At 38.9% G+C, this 15,948-nt stretch overlaps 1 protein-coding gene across 2 annotated transcripts in view; it reads right to left on the bottom strand.

The window, feature by feature from the left end:
* The window catches only part of AFF3 (ALF transcription elongation factor 3), a 336,480-nt gene that overhangs the window by 287,529 nt on the left and 33,003 nt on the right, over window positions 1-15,948 (bottom strand). The gene's annotated exons all lie outside the window — the stretch shown is intronic.

Below are 15,948 nucleotides of genomic sequence, written 5' to 3'. Positions count from 1 at the left end.
ACTACTACTGAAACAATTCCTCTTTCTGATGGATTTGACACTATCGCAACTTCAGAGCATGAATAAATGAATACTGGCATGATAGTGTATGTATGGCTGGTAGAGTGCAGCTGGAGAGAGAATAAAATCACTGCATTACACAACAGTACTAATTTTTAGAAATGAACTAGCCTGGCTCCAATCTAGATATCCAGAATAAAATATTTTTTCTTCCAGAATTCTAGTTTCATGCATGACAACATAAACCAGAGAACCCTTTCCTCGAATTTCCCCGACAACAACACAGGTTTGCACATTTCAGTCTGTTCTGTTTTCTTCACAAAGGAAAACGATGTGTTTACGTGTTATTTCAGGACAATGTGACGAGGATGCTGATTGCCTATTTTGCTTAGCTCAGCTAATGCCTTTCTTCTGGCACTGTAAATCTGTAAAGTAGAAATATATATTAATGTCATGTAAGTGTACCATGTGTTAATAAGTAAAAGGTTGTCTTGCTAACTAGCTTCCCAGTTAGCAAAACATATGTTGCATCAGCTACCCACGTGACACTACCTAGTATGCCCCAGGCAAGGCAGTAAAAAGGCCAACAGCTATCTAATTCTAATTCAAGACTTGAGAGGATACGTTAGATGGAATCAGTATTTAAAAACAGTGCCTCAGCAGTCACCAAACAGACACAAACTCTCATGTTTACTTGTTAAAGATGCTGACTTGAGCTGGGCTGCAGAACACCCTTCTGATGGGTCTGAGGGCAGATGCCAAATGCTGGGCAGGGCGCTCGAACACGGAGATTTATTGTGAAACACAGGGTTTCAGTACAGCAGGTTAGAGACAGCTTCCAGCCACCAGTTTGTTTATTCCTCTTACAGGTGGTTGAATTTTTTCGAGTTTTATTGCACATTTTTCATGAGCAGTGCATGTTACTCACACTGATACCCCCTCTTTGAAAAGAAGTGTCACGAGGAGGCAATCATCAGGGTGGAGTTTTGGGCATGGAAAATGCCTTCCTTCAGGAAGAAGGGGATAGTGAAGGCCACCCCATGGGGTCCCTGTGAGCAGAGATTATCTGCTGCACATGCTGCCAAGGCCAGAGGCAGAGAAGTTGTCATTTACTGCTACACGAGCCACGGTCCTCGGTTACTACACCACACTATGTGAGCGTACCTCCATCAGTAACAAGAACCTCTCTGTCTAAAGTAGACTTTCTGCCACCTTGAATAATCGTTCTCAGGTTGAGTTTTCCTGCAGCTGCAGGGATCCACAACTTCATCCTCAGCCACGTTTCCTCATTCAGAACCTCTTGACTCTTTGAGGTGCTTTGCATTTGGACTCTAGCCTGCAGTCAAATAGAGATGGGCAGCTCCTCTGAGATTAATTACAATACTGATCCCTACCTGATTTCTAGGAAGTAAACAAGTGCAACATTCTTCACGCAACCTTGTACAAATTTAAAATTGCAACAGTGTGATGTTCCTAAAGAGAAGGGACTTTTTTATCCCTTTATTTAATGGAGGTATGTAGGTCTTTTGTATCCCTTTTCGTGTTGAAGTCATATTTGATGAAGACACACAGATCTCTGAACCCCCTTCCCAAATGAGAAGTTCACTGTTGGCAATGCAATGCATAACCTGCAATAATTCAGAATGATTACGCAAATGACAAAACCGTATGACAATGCCTATATGCCGTCTATAAGTCAGGAAAAGCTACAAGTTGAGAGTTGTATTCCTTTGGTAATACCAGATGGCACAATCTTTAGCACTTGTGGGGCTGCTCCTTATTTGCATGAACATCGTAGCAAACACATTTCCTTGCATGGATGTCACCAAATGTATTTATTTATTTTGATTCAATGATAATACAGCCAGCTGCTATAATTGTCTTTATTGCAAACACTTCAGTTAATGGAAAATTATTATTTTTATTATTTTTCTTCCTTCTTTTTTTAAAATTTGTAATTTAAAACAATACCAAATATACATGTACCTCTTTAATAGTTTACAGTGTTTGACTGTTCCATAGCTAAGCCACGAAAAACAAATTCATGAAAATCTCAAGTTTTTTTCCTCATTGGGGCACGTGTGTGTATGTGGCTGATGTATGTATATGCAAGTATATATGTTATATGCAAACTCACACATTAGTTTATTGATGAAGAGTTTTGCTAGTATAGGCCAAAATGTTAAAGCAGTTTTGCAAGACTTGGAAACCAAAGAACAGGCAACTGTTCATCTCTCAAAAGTCAGTGTCATATATATTTGTTTCATACAGGTCAAACTCCAAAAGGATGACTGTAAATAGTTTTAAAGTGGTATATTATTGTTTTTAAAATGCTGCATCTGTTTCAAATTCATGCTTTAAGGACATGAACTAAAGCACGCGTAACAAGTCAAATAGTTACAAAATTTATAGATGAATAAATGTTGCATTATAAAAATTACACTATCTCGAATTTAGCCCACTGCTTTAAACCCATGCTTTGATTTATCTCAGCTCGAAGATCTGCCAAGAGACATATTGGACATGCCAATTAATTATGTCTAAATATCAGTGTCTCAGGCTCAAAGCACCTTCCGCACACCATCACCACCATGCGGTCACAGCAGCTCTACCTTCTCTGCTTCTTCTAGAGTACTTCAAATAATTAACTCTCAGGTTATTTTACAGATCAGAATACCAGTGGATCACCAAACCTCTCACAGGAGGTATGTTTATTAAATTTTGATCTGTTGTGATGACTTTGAACGTGCGTGAGGTGGGCATGGCTCCCTGTGAGACCAGCCTGAGGTGCAGAGCCCAGGCCCAGGCATGCTGGTGCCTCCTGGGAGGGCGGCTGCGGCACCAGCCTCCCCATAGCACTGACAGAAGTGCTCATAGCTTTTGTTCACGCTACTCCTGACATCAGAAGAACCATTTCCTTTAGCCCTTAATTAGAAATAGACAGAGTCGGCTCAGGGGACAGCCTAGGAGCAGAGCAATAACCTTACCTGAAAAACTTGGGACTGGATTTAATCTCCTACAAAGTCCAAAGAGTTATGGAGTCTCAGGCTAGGCTGAAGGCAATCATATAAAAAGCGTAAAGTTTTAAGTGTTGAAGAGCTTCCTTTTCTTTCGTTGATTTTTTTTTTTGTCTCAATTTACGTCCCTCAGACATCACTACTTGGAAGTACTCAAACAAAAAGGTCTAATCTCCATGATGAACTGGGTGGAGACAATTGTACCAACATGTCCTCCTGTCCTTCAGTTTTAGGGAACACACAATTTTGCATTCAGAGGAAGATGTCCTTTTTCACGAACAAAAGCACTGCACCTTCTCTGAGGAATTACATGCCTTTGCAGATGTATGGTGTGCATTAATGATGCTGCTCGACCTTTTCAGAAGCCACAAAAATTGCCACATCACTAACGGGAGATTCACTAAGGAGACTGTTATTTTGCTACAGGATCACCATCCTTGAAACAGCTGGCGTCTTTGAGGCTGAAAAGACATGGGTAGGTAAACTGAGGGCAAGACCATGGGTTCTCCCCTTGCCTCGCGTTAGTTTATTTTCTGGCAAAGGAAGGGGGCAGTGACTCAGGCTGTCCTACCAGCATGACAGAGGATAGTGTTACCACACATACACACATACCTGGTGGCAATTACTGAACTCGTTACCATTTGCAGTAACCTGCCACCTCACTTTTGCCTTTCCAGACCTTCCAATATAATTTTCCAGTCCAAAGATTCAGTTCCATTATTCTCTGAATTGTGAGGGCTTTGCAACACCCAACTGCCCACACATACACACACACCTTCCTTCTCCCTCCCCACGCACATAAATATTGTGATATAGATTTAGAAGGTGTATCTTGTTTATTTGCCGGTAATGTTTTTGACCCAAGAGGCTGATCTCCTTCACCCCAGCTACTATGTGTGCACTTCACACAAAATTTTAAGAAACTGAAGTCTAGACATATTCATAACAAAAGCAGAGCTGATGCTTCACACTAACACGCAACAATTTCTTAAACTGGCAAAACCCACAGTTCCCATGGGCTCCTGGTGGGCCTTTGGTAGGGAAAACCTAGATCCCATTTGCAAGGGCTGAGCTTCTTTGCCAGATTTTGTTGACTTCCCCATTTCTGCCCAACCTGACCCTTCTAAATACACAATCGGACTAAGAGGCTCCATACAAAGCACCGTCAGATCACGACACCCACTCCCAGCATCATGGAAATGATGCCATCCCCAAGCTGCCAGGTGCAGTCCCTGAATATCCCCTGGGAGTGTTCAGAGCTGATCATGTGCCTAACAAACAAACAAGTAAACCCACAACAAAAAAGACAACCCACACCATAAGTGACTAAAAGATATGTGTGTTTCAAGAATATAACCGGACCCATGAACAAGTTTTCTGTGAGGACACATATATCTTTGAAATTAAATTTTACCACACAGTCATTTCTGAATTATGAACAAAGTTGGAACTGCTTCAAAACCATGAAAAACAGGCAATATGTCAAGAAAATAAATTTTAAAATGGTTTACTGATTATTCTCAACATTCCCCCACAAATTGTGATCTGGCACACAAGTCAATACACTAAATTTCAGGCTGAAGTGAAGACAATTTCTTAAATATTTAATAGTCTAATTCTCCCCTGAATTACCACATTTATGCCAAAGTAGCTAAAGAGAGTAACTCCAGGGAAAAACTTATATAACGCAATAAAAAAACAGTCCAATCCTGATGCAGGACAGTGATTATGAAACTGAATTCAGAATGGAAACTGGATTCTGAATTTAAACGTGCCGCCATTCCCACATCTCTGCAATATTTTAAATCACAAAAGAACTAACCAGCCTGAGACCTTGTAAATGCAATAGCACCAAACACTTTCAGAAAACAGTTCTAATTCTGACAATTTAATTACAACAATTCAGGTTCTTTTGCTTGCTGAATTGCTGTGCTTAACATGGAAGTGCTATCATTTAATGCCTGTTTTCTATTTTACTGTTCATGTCCATGGTTTTCACCAGCCAATTTCTTGGTACCAGTTCCATTTTCAGCTAAGTATAAATGATGCCTATTTGGGAACTAATTGCTAATGGGTTATGGGGAGCTCTTAGAGATGGCAACCTTACATTTCTGAGCATTAAATGTTTTCCCTAATGACATTTGAACTATCGATTCGATTATAACAAAGGGGCTGCCTTTGATGAACAAGTGGCGTAATCAATAAAATACTTTCCCAGGTTGAAAACGACTCTTTTAGACTTTTTATCTAGCTTAAACAGCAGAAGTTAATTTGAGGATTTTTACAGTATTTTTTCCCATTTACAAACAGAAATGCCGTGGGGTAAAGCAATTACTCTGATTTACTGTTCTCACTTTGATTGAACATAAAGATGTAGCCGGGTCTCAAAAAAGCAGTAACTTAACAAACTGTGCTCCTATCCACAGACAGATAAAGTACCTACTTTGCTATTTCAAAGAGTTTACCTCCAGGCAGCAGCACAGAGCAAACATCAATCAATGACATGTGTCTAAGATGAGATTGATGTTTACTCTCACAGCTTTTCATCTTACATCCAATAAATTATTTTTCCTTCACCAAAATGCCTGGTTAAATTTCATTTTTCACTTTGCGGTATCAGTTTTAAAACTTTAGCTTCCAGCAATTTTAAAGCTAGGATTCATTGATGCTTCAGCTTTTACAGCCTGTTTATGATTTGTATTAACCGTGAAACACTGCCGTCCAAACACGAATATGATCAGAGGGAGCTGAGCCGGGCTGGCCACTCACACGGTGGCAGGTGCAGACTGGAAGGTGCGAGATTGCTTTAATTATCTGCCTGGAAATTCCAAGTCTGAAACGGGGAGCTATATTTTCAGGGGCAGATATATAGCATCTACCAAACAAATGCATATATACATATCATATCTGCAAAATCAGCATCTCAAGGCAGGTCTTCTGAGTGCTCATGCTGGGCAACTGGAAGGAACCAAGGAAAGACTAATTGTGGGCGCAGTTATTACCTTATAGGTGCTTACATCCGACATTCACAAAATGTGTGTGGTTTGCATGCAACCTGACTGAATTTTAAATATGTATTGAAATACTGAAAAAACCTAGGGTTGCAACTGAGACTGGGATCTAGGCTGTGGAGTCAGAGCAGTAAACATTACAACAGAGGAACATTAAAAAAAAATCCAATTTAGTTCAACATCTGCTTGTACAAGAGCACCTCTTCCAGCTCTGCTACAGACAAATCATGCACATTTTCTTCCCTCGGTGATGTTTTGCCCAATGAGAGAAATTGAGACATAATTCCTATTTCTAATTTTTTTTTTTAGTTTCAGGAAAAATAACTTAATCAGATGATAAAAATCTACCAGTTCAGACCTACAATATATATAGATATACAAAATTCACCATTCAGTATTAATGGGCAATTCTATAGTCAATGCCTTACTATTTTCTTTTTGCTATTAAGTGCTGGTGCTCTCTTTTTAGAACCCTGAAACTGCTAGCAAAAATAACTATGAAGATCTAATAACGATACCGAGCCAAGCTAGAAACAGAACATTACTATCACTTTTAATTTTGCACTGCTCTAACAATATATTGTTTGAAAGTCAATTCACAAGTTAAAAATTCACAACTATTAGTAATCTCACACCTGGAAGGGTTAGGGTTTTTTCTCCACAATCCAAAATGATACTTAAAACCTCCAGAAATTAAATGGAGATCTTAGAAAAAAAATGCCAAGACTGAAGAGCACAAACCAGACACAGCACAGCTAAGCCCTTTAATTTGATTTTGTTAATGTTACTTTTATGTTGTGACTCAAAAATACAACAGCTGAGGGGATCAATACGGAATCTTTATTTCTGCCTGACATTGCTGGATTCCCTGGGCTGCTACACAAGGCTTTACCTCACTTGGTGATGCCGATATCTGATCCAGTTTCTTCTTACATCGCTTCCCTGCCAGAGATGTCAGACACAACGCCCCACTTGTCTGTTTTTCTCCACAATGATTTCTGCTCTCCATGGCATCCTTATGCATGGGAAACTGTTCCAGTTATCATCTGACAAGCCTGTGTGTGTGTTTTGTTTTTTTTTTTTCCCTTGAATCTTCTTCTTTAGGCTCCTTACAGTCATAATTAGTCAAAAACAATAGCGGAGGTTTTTTTTGTGAGCCATCCGGCTTATCTCTGTAGAGGATGTACTTGCATAGGCAAATTATTCATATAGTTTTGGTGCATATCCTGAAGAGTGCACAGACTGAATGTTGCAATAAACTGAATTTGTTTATATCATTTTGTGATTTCTGGGGATGTTCTGAACATTTTAAATGTAAAGGAAAAAAATCTGGCCTTTTAAAAATCTATTCGACATTTTGCAGCAAGTGCTTAATACTTAATTCAAATTTTTTGTTGAGCTTCTTATTGATGTATTTGCTGAAAACTGGATTTCATTCAATAAAGATCTAAGTGCTAGTTTCAGTGTAAAAAAATGAAAAGAAGTATCCTGAATATCGAGAAAAATCATGTTTTGTGTCTATTATACTTTTCTTGAAAAAAGGTCTTTTTCAGGGGAAAAAAAAAATCTCCTTGCTCCCATTTTTCTGTAGCAATTTAAATGGCCTACTCTTTCCATGGGGCTCTGAACAGTGATCCATCTTCTCACAGCTAATTGCAGGATTGAGAAGTACACCTAGCACACAAAAATTGAAAGCTCTGTAACTGGCAGAAAAATGTTATCACACAATTCACCCCGGTACAATTTGACTTAGAGAAGCAAAAGCAAAGACTGTAATGAATCATTAAGGCCAAATGTAAGAGCACTTTGCCACTACAGAGATAACAGTGGTGTCTGTTAGAAAACATTCCTGGCACAATAGCAAAAGAAGTAAAACTTTACAGACTTCCACGGATGACAAAGGCCAGTAGTTTTAATTTAAGCTGTTAAATGCTTTTGGCACCACTAAGAACCTCTATTAAACGTGAGTGAAAGACACACAGAGATCCGGTACCTAAACTCCTGCCTATATTTATGTTCTCCGCACTTCATTTTAGATCAATTTTCGAAATGATCTGATGTCCAAAAGGCAACAAAATTCAGGACTGAAGAATGGGACACAGGATTGCAGCTTTATGTAGTATTGTACTTTCACGAAAGCCAAAGTACAGTATTTCATTATGAAGGTGTCATCTATTACTAACCATCAAATCTATGACTCATGAAAATGTCTATACATGTTTTATTAACAAAGCAACATTTCCAATTTACTCTTACTATAATGGATAATGACTGAAGGTTCATCAGGGTTAATCAAGAAAATGATGTAAATTTTATATTGTATTATGTTTCACTTGGCTTAAAATGGATCTTAGACGACAATCTTTTTTATGTGTTTAATCATGATTTACAGTATTATAGAAACCATACAACAGCCCCAGTGTAAAAAAAAAAAATATGCAAACAAGTCGATGCATAAGTCATCAGATTTTCATGTATTTGCAGAAAATCACTGCTTAGGATCTTGAGCAGACAGACACTGAGTTTGGGTTGCACAGAAATTGAATCGATATGTTTTGAGATGTCTTGCTTTAATTTATCTTTCTTTCATCTTTTAGAGATAGATGGGGTCCTTATTACAGCATTTTATATATTACAGAGGAGCCATCACTACATACAGGTAAGGCTGAACTGAGTTTTAAACACATCTATGTTAGCATGTCTACGTGATAAAAATAAATTTGACTATGTTAATAACTGCACATGTAGATAAAGCAACAACCAAAGTAGTTAAACCCTATGCCAGCTGTACAGATACAAAAAGAATCAGCCACGGTAAATGTCCAAATAATAAATCCACTAAAACCTGTGCTTTTGCTTATAGGAATACGTGAAATGTAGCTCACTATACAAAGAAATTGTGATTGTTTTTAGCAATAGTTTGTATCAGAGTCTGGAAGCATAAAATCTCATTTACAGGCAACTATGAGGTTCCATCTTCATTCTGCTCAACTGAGGTAGAACAACTAGAAAATGGAACAAGAGATATATATGCATATAGAAACCTAAACCTAAATCACAATCTAATCTAACTATCTATCAAGTGCCTACATAGATGGCTTGCTTTCACGGAACAAAAAAGACCACTGTAAGAAGTCTGGGCTCAAGAACCCAAGAAAGTTGTGGTTCGTACATAACTTTAAGTTACAAACAGTGAGAAAATGCTTATATAGAGGAGGTTTCACTCTCCTTGCACAAGAAGTTAGTACTAGCCAAACATACTGCATTACACCACACAGCTAGCTAGCTTCTCTAAAATACATTGTATACATTTAAACTCCAGCAAAACGCAATGTTTTCCAGTTTTTTCTTCTGAAAATGGAGAATGTAAAGTGGACCTGAGGTTTATGCTTGACCAAATAACAATATCACCACATATCCTTGGAACCTGCAGAAGAAAAGTGCACAGCACACAAACCATATGACTTCCAGTCATTATATCCTGCTTGCCCTGTGAGGCTCTGTCATATTTTGACACGTTGCCTCAAGGGATACGCAAAATTAGGAAGTTAGCCAAAACCAGCATACCCAAGCATAAAATAATAATTTATGTTCACAGAATCACAGAATCGACTGGGTTGGAAAAGACCTCAGAGATCATCGAGTCCAACCCTTGGTCCAACTCTAGTCCGTTTACTAGATCATGGCACTAAGTGTCATGTCCAATCTCAGTTTAAAAACCTCCAGGGACGGCGAGTCCACCACCTCCCTGGGCTCTCTGTAAAGAATTTCTTTCTAATATCCAGCCTAAATTTCCCCTGGCAGAGTTTAAGCCCATGCCCCCTTGTCCTATTGCTGACTGCCTGGGAGAAGAGACCAATCCCCACCTGGCTATAACTTCCCTTCAGGTAGTTATAGAGAGTGATGAGGTCACCTCTAAGCCTCCTCTTCTCTAGACTAAACAACCCCAGCTCCCTCAGCCTCTCCCCATAGGTCTTGTGTTCAAGTCCCTTCACCAGTCGTGTTGCTCTTCTCTGGACCCGCTCCAGCACTTCAATGTCTTTCCTGAACTGAGGGGCCCAGAACTGAACACAATACTCCAGGTGTGGCCTCACCAACATGAATACAAATTCATACACGTTAAAACGATCAAAAAGTTAAAACTTTTATGCCCCTATGACTGGTATAATTGATGTAAATGTCTTTACATCTGCTAGTCTCAATTCATTCTGCCTATGAAGATGGCTAGAACAAAACTCATGCTGCCCATATTCTGAACTGCACGGGGAGCACCCATGTGCTCCCTTCCTTAAGCACATGCAATGGGAAGCGAAGGATTTTATCTCTCATTATAGAAAAAAAAATTTGAAACAAACATCTTTTTGTAGTTGTTTTTGGTTTGTGCCTCTCTTGGTACTCTGCTTCTGCTTCAGAAGAGGGGTGGTGACATGGCCCTGTCACAAACCCAAAACAAAATGTAACATGTTTGGAATACAAAACTCCAAACATAATAAAGCGCAAAATAAGCTCCTGTATTTTAACTCACAAAGACAGCATGACTGTTCAAGTGCCTCATTTTTAAGTAGGTTAATTTTTTAAAAAATATTTCTGAATCTGAAGGTAATGTGATAAAAACGACAAAAGATTACCCAGAAGCTTTAATGGCGGCGATGGATGCAGAAGCCATTCCAGAGATGTCCGTGCAGAGACGGTGCCAGACGGGCAGATGCCGTCTGTTGGAGGGACCAGCCTGGTTCCAGTCCAAAGTGGGGAAGCGAGTGACCTGATGAAGATAGATCCACCGTCCCCGCACTATCTAACAGCTGCCTCGCCCTGACTGCTCTCTCTCAGTACATTTTTGCTGCAGCAACAACAACAAAAGCTTGTAAGAGAAAAACATTTTATTTTTACTGTATACTTTATTTGAAGTCCAAGTTCACAAATGCATATATATTCATGTTACAGTAAACGATAAGGATATAATTTGCCTGTATGGTCTAAGGTGCAAAATTATTCAGTGTTTCAGTTTGAAAGTGGTAAGAGGTATCTAAATTCTATATCTTGTTGTAAAAGCATTTAGAATAATACATACAGCTGTATGCACTATTCTAAAAGCACGGGTTGAGAAGATGTCTACAACATTTCTATTTGAATCTTCTGTAGCAAAGGTCCTATTCTATTATGCTAAAAACTTAGAAATCTTTGGGTCATTTATTTCTGTAATTTTTAAAAATGTTTCAAAGCACTGGACTTCAGTTTGACCGTCTCTCACTCCAGTGTTCAACAACATCCAATGTGCGTACTCTCCCAGAAAGCGTACTGAAGCTGGCTTCACGAGAACAACTTAGGAGGACTAAAATCCTTTTCTAACAGGTTATGCATAAAAAAAAGCCAGAATTTCATTTTCTCCTGTTTCACTAGGATCATAGAATATAACCAAAAGGAGTTAAAAAAACATATTTTTAAAAAAGAGGGGTGGAACAAGGCTAGATGGCAATTCCACTGATTTTCCAGTTCAGAAAAGCGAACAGACTGGTGATGCTTAAGATGCAAGAACTTCTGCAATGAAAAAAACATATATAATAATAATCCATACAGGAGGAACCCATCCTGCATCTTTGTATTGGCAGATTATCAACCCTTGATACCAAAGTCCTCTGAGGATGGGACAGGATTGGAATGGACAGGATTTTGAAGACAAGGCAAACTCTGCCCTGGTCACTATCCATGAAGTTCACTGAAACTCATATTCATATTTCTAAAAATAGAGAACCTCTAAGAATGCTAATCCTGCAGTATGGATTTAGCTGTTCACATGCTCTCACGCTCTCTAGTCTTAGAAGTGATGACAATCAAAACCCCCGCAGTAGATACCCAAATTCTTGTTAAGAAGTATCATTTGAACCTCTTGGAAGGTGTTTAACATTTTAAAGACACAGAATGACACTGGCAGATCTAATATCATATTTTTATTTTCCCACCGCAAGCCAGCACATCTCTGCATGTTGCAGAGGTGGTGTTCCTGGAGTGGGCTGTGACACAAGTCATCGATGGTGTCAGTCCATCAGTGTGACTTGTTGGCAGAAACCTGAAATAGCTCTGAACAGAAAAGTGAAGGAGCTGCTTGCTGTCCCCTCCCCACCCTGCTGGATGGTCCCTACTGTGGGGAAAAAATTACATGGATGAGGGTGGGAGAGAGCGCAGAACTAGACCACTGCGGGTGAACTTGATTTTTATTTGAATCCAAACAAAGCACAGTATAATTCACACTTGGTAACTGTAATATCCCAGTGCAAAAAAGTAAACAGAAGCTGTTATTAACAAGAGAATATTTTGTTGCTAACATGCCGTGTTAAGCAGAAAACTGCTACTACATTTAGCCTTCCTTAAAATCCTCCCAAGTAGCAATGCTGAAATAGCTTCTCAGTAACAGAGGAAATGGCAGAGAATTATTTCCTTCTAAGTAAAGAAAAGCGAAAGTCTTAGGTAAAGATACTCCATTTGTGTTCTTTACTACGAGTAAAAGAAAATAAGCTCAGTGACTTTGTTCAGTTGTAAATTTGGGGTTGTCTCTTGTGAAACTGTGAAACTATTGTAATACCCATGTTCAATTTTGCTGAGAACCAAGATAATATCTTAGTAACTCAATGACAAAGGGCAAAGATCTCAGAGTTTTTACATAATCCAAAAGAACATTTTGCTGTTCCCGACATGGGAATACCTAGCCTACCTAATTTGATACTAATGACAAAGATAAAGAAAACTTTATTAGAATCTCAGGAAAGAAAACGTGAAAATTATAATGCACTAAATTAAAAGGAATTGACTAGTTGGGTAGACATAAGTATCAAGCTGAAGATAATATTATTTGAATTTATTAATTTCAAATTAATCTGTCCTCTAACCATTTAAAAGCCTAGGTTTACCATCTTATGACATATCTCATTAAAATACACAAAACAGAAAAAACATACTGCTCTGTGTATCTCCCCGGGGCCAAATGAAACAAAACAGATATTCCAGAACTTCACTTCCCTTAATGAATCTACTTGCTCGAATGCTTGTGAAAATGTATAACCATAAAATGTTAGCTGACTCTTTGAAACCAAAGAGAAAAGCACATCATACAGTTAGCAGTCTCCCACTTCCAACGTGGGAACCATTGGATTGTGCAGAATATTTGATATCCATTGTCAGGAAAGCTTGCAAGGAAGAGCGAACTCTCTGGTATATAGCTTCAAAGCCACACAGAACTTCCAGCTAAAATACAACAGCCATGTAAAGCTACGTCGGTCTTAGGGAGGAGATACAAGGCAGCAGGTTCCCTGAATCTGCTGTGACTCAGAAAGTGTCCTGCAGCAGAAGGACCAGCTGAATGATTCATGGTTGCACTTGGTTCCCATTTTAGCAACCATAGCACACGAAATGTCATCTGTCCTCCGGGTCTTCCTCTCATTCTATTCCTGTTGTCCCTGTCCTTTTGATAACAAACTTCATCCGAAACTGACCTGCAGCTGGGCACTGAGAATATGCACAGAGGGAGTGGAGTGTCTGGCCTGGGGACCTCTGCTGTATGAAAGAGCCGGTGTAGCCCAGAAGAGACAGATCTATAAGGAGTGAGATATGGGGAAAAAAAAAAAGGTTTGTCTGGTTTAGAAAAGAGAAGACTGGGAGACACATGATAATGATCTTCCCACCTATAAAAAAATTTGTTTCAGAGCAGACAATGATGAATTGAATTCTGTGTCCGCTAGGTCACACAACTTAATTTGCAGCAGAGGAGATTTAGATATGATTTTAGAAATGCTATCTAACTTTAAAAGGAAAGGCTAGAAGAGGCTGGCTGTCTACTCCACAGCCTCCTTCATGGCTTCTTTATTTCAGAACAGGTTGGTCAGTCCTCATCTCGACCCTGTCCCCACCAGCAGACAGTTATTAAGTTGTTCCTTCTCAGACAGGTTCAATATACAAAATAAACAAGAACAGGAAATCTTCATGCATTGAACAACACAGATCCCCCCCTGGCGGCTCTGTCCAGGTGAGCAACACTGCCTTACAATATTGTATGGGACATCTTTCCTCCATAAGTACCTGCCTGTTAGGCACTTACCCAAGTTAAGACTAGTTCTCTCCAACTATGAAGACACTTTCCTGTGAGGAATATGCACCAAACACAGACTATTTCTGGACCGGGGACCTATGGAAGTCCCTGTGCAGCTGCTCCACAATCTTGAGGGACTCACATGTGCTATAAAGGTTGGACTCTTATCTGTCAGGCTGGCCTAGGTGCGCTTGTCCTGACTCAGAGCCAATGGATGGAATAAAGATTCTATACAGCCCAGCTTTTGAAATAATTTGTTGGTGGTGGTGGTTTCGTGGGTTTTTTTAATACATGGGCTAAAAGGCAGAGAAATTTTCCTTTCTTCAGTCACTGAATTCAGAAACTGATCTGTAAGATGTGAGAGGAGGAATACCTTTTCCATTATCTCCAAATGCACCATGTTTTGGTGCTACAGAGACACACAGGGCATGCAAAGGAAGACATAAGGAAAAAAAAAAAAAAAAGTTTTTTTTCTAAAATATCTTGAATTGGTAATCAAGAACTCTAGGCAATTTTTGACACCAAAAATTCCAGAAGGGCTGCTGTTTGTGGCAGCTTACATTTGCTATTAGAAATTTACTTTTGACCCTTCAAACTCGGTGGTGCAAAAAAGATTTGAACCCTCTTTTACAACAACAGAAAAGGCAAGGGGAGAGCAAGATGATTTTGTGACCAAACATTACAACTGCTCCCTCTGTCACCAAACTCAAACTCCTAACATCTTCAGGTGATGCAAATGGCATAACTCTCCTCATGTAAAGAGTGCTGTTTATTCTGTGTAAGAATGGGAGAAGATCTTAATCAAGCCCAACTGTGTGTGTGTATATATGTATATATATCTAAAGCCAAACACTACGGACCAGCCACTCAGAATCAACTCAAGAAGATTCTCATCAGTGTGGCCTTTGAGGACACCCAGGATATGTGGTTGAAAACCATGACTGGCAAGAAGCCAACCAACTTTAACATCAAAAGCTGAGTCCTAGAGCTTAAGATCACTGCAGACCATTCGCTAAAAGGACTACTTTTTCACTTTCTCTCAGGATTTGCAACTATGGAGTGAATACAGTCCAACAAATTCACTTTGGAGTAGGAAGTAATGATATTTCAATTCTCCTACCATGTGTCGCAATTTATGACACATCAGAAGACACTGCACAAAAAAATTGAACTATACCAATTTCCTTTTGATAAGCAAGCTGAAAAAAATTTGAAACTCCTTCTGCCCCCTACCAGAACATTTTTTTTACTTTTACAGGTTTAGAAAAAAAATAAGAAAGGAAAATGAGTTTTCTATAGATAAGTGTAAGTTATAGATATACTATACTCCATTTTGGGATCTGATGAGACACTTTTTATAATGTGAAAATTATGGCACCTTTTGTCACAAATTATGATAAATCTTTTTTTTTTCTGTGCTGGTTTCAGTATTTTGCTCACCTGTTCACGGTGTTCTATTAGGTGCCATCATAAAAACAAAATACTGTTGGCAATATTTATTTGTAGAGACAAACATCAATGCTAAGCACTTAGCAGTACATTATGCTTTTTTGAGGATGCACTTGGGGGAATCAAAGTATTTTATTGCGCAATAGATATTCTTCTGTTTGTACTTGCATTCCTCCAAACCTAAACCATCCACAATGTTTTATTTCTGAGCATACACAACCAAGAACACTGACTGGGGTGATATCGTTAAGTATTCAAACAATTTATGCACATCACTTAGAAAAAACATGCCTTTAGGTAAATATCTTTGCTTTCTCTTTTCGTTGCCTTTCCTTTGCTGGTGCCCTTATATGACATGTTCTTGGAAAAATGAACCACAGTTACTATTTAA

Source organism: Columba livia, chromosome 1 (genome assembly GCF_036013475.1).
Source record: "Columba livia isolate bColLiv1 breed racing homer chromosome 1, bColLiv1.pat.W.v2, whole genome shotgun sequence".
Taxonomy (NCBI): Eukaryota; Metazoa; Chordata; class Aves; order Columbiformes; family Columbidae; genus Columba; species Columba livia.
Note: the sequence above shows the minus strand (reverse complement) of the source record. Positions and strands in the feature narration are given on the sequence as shown.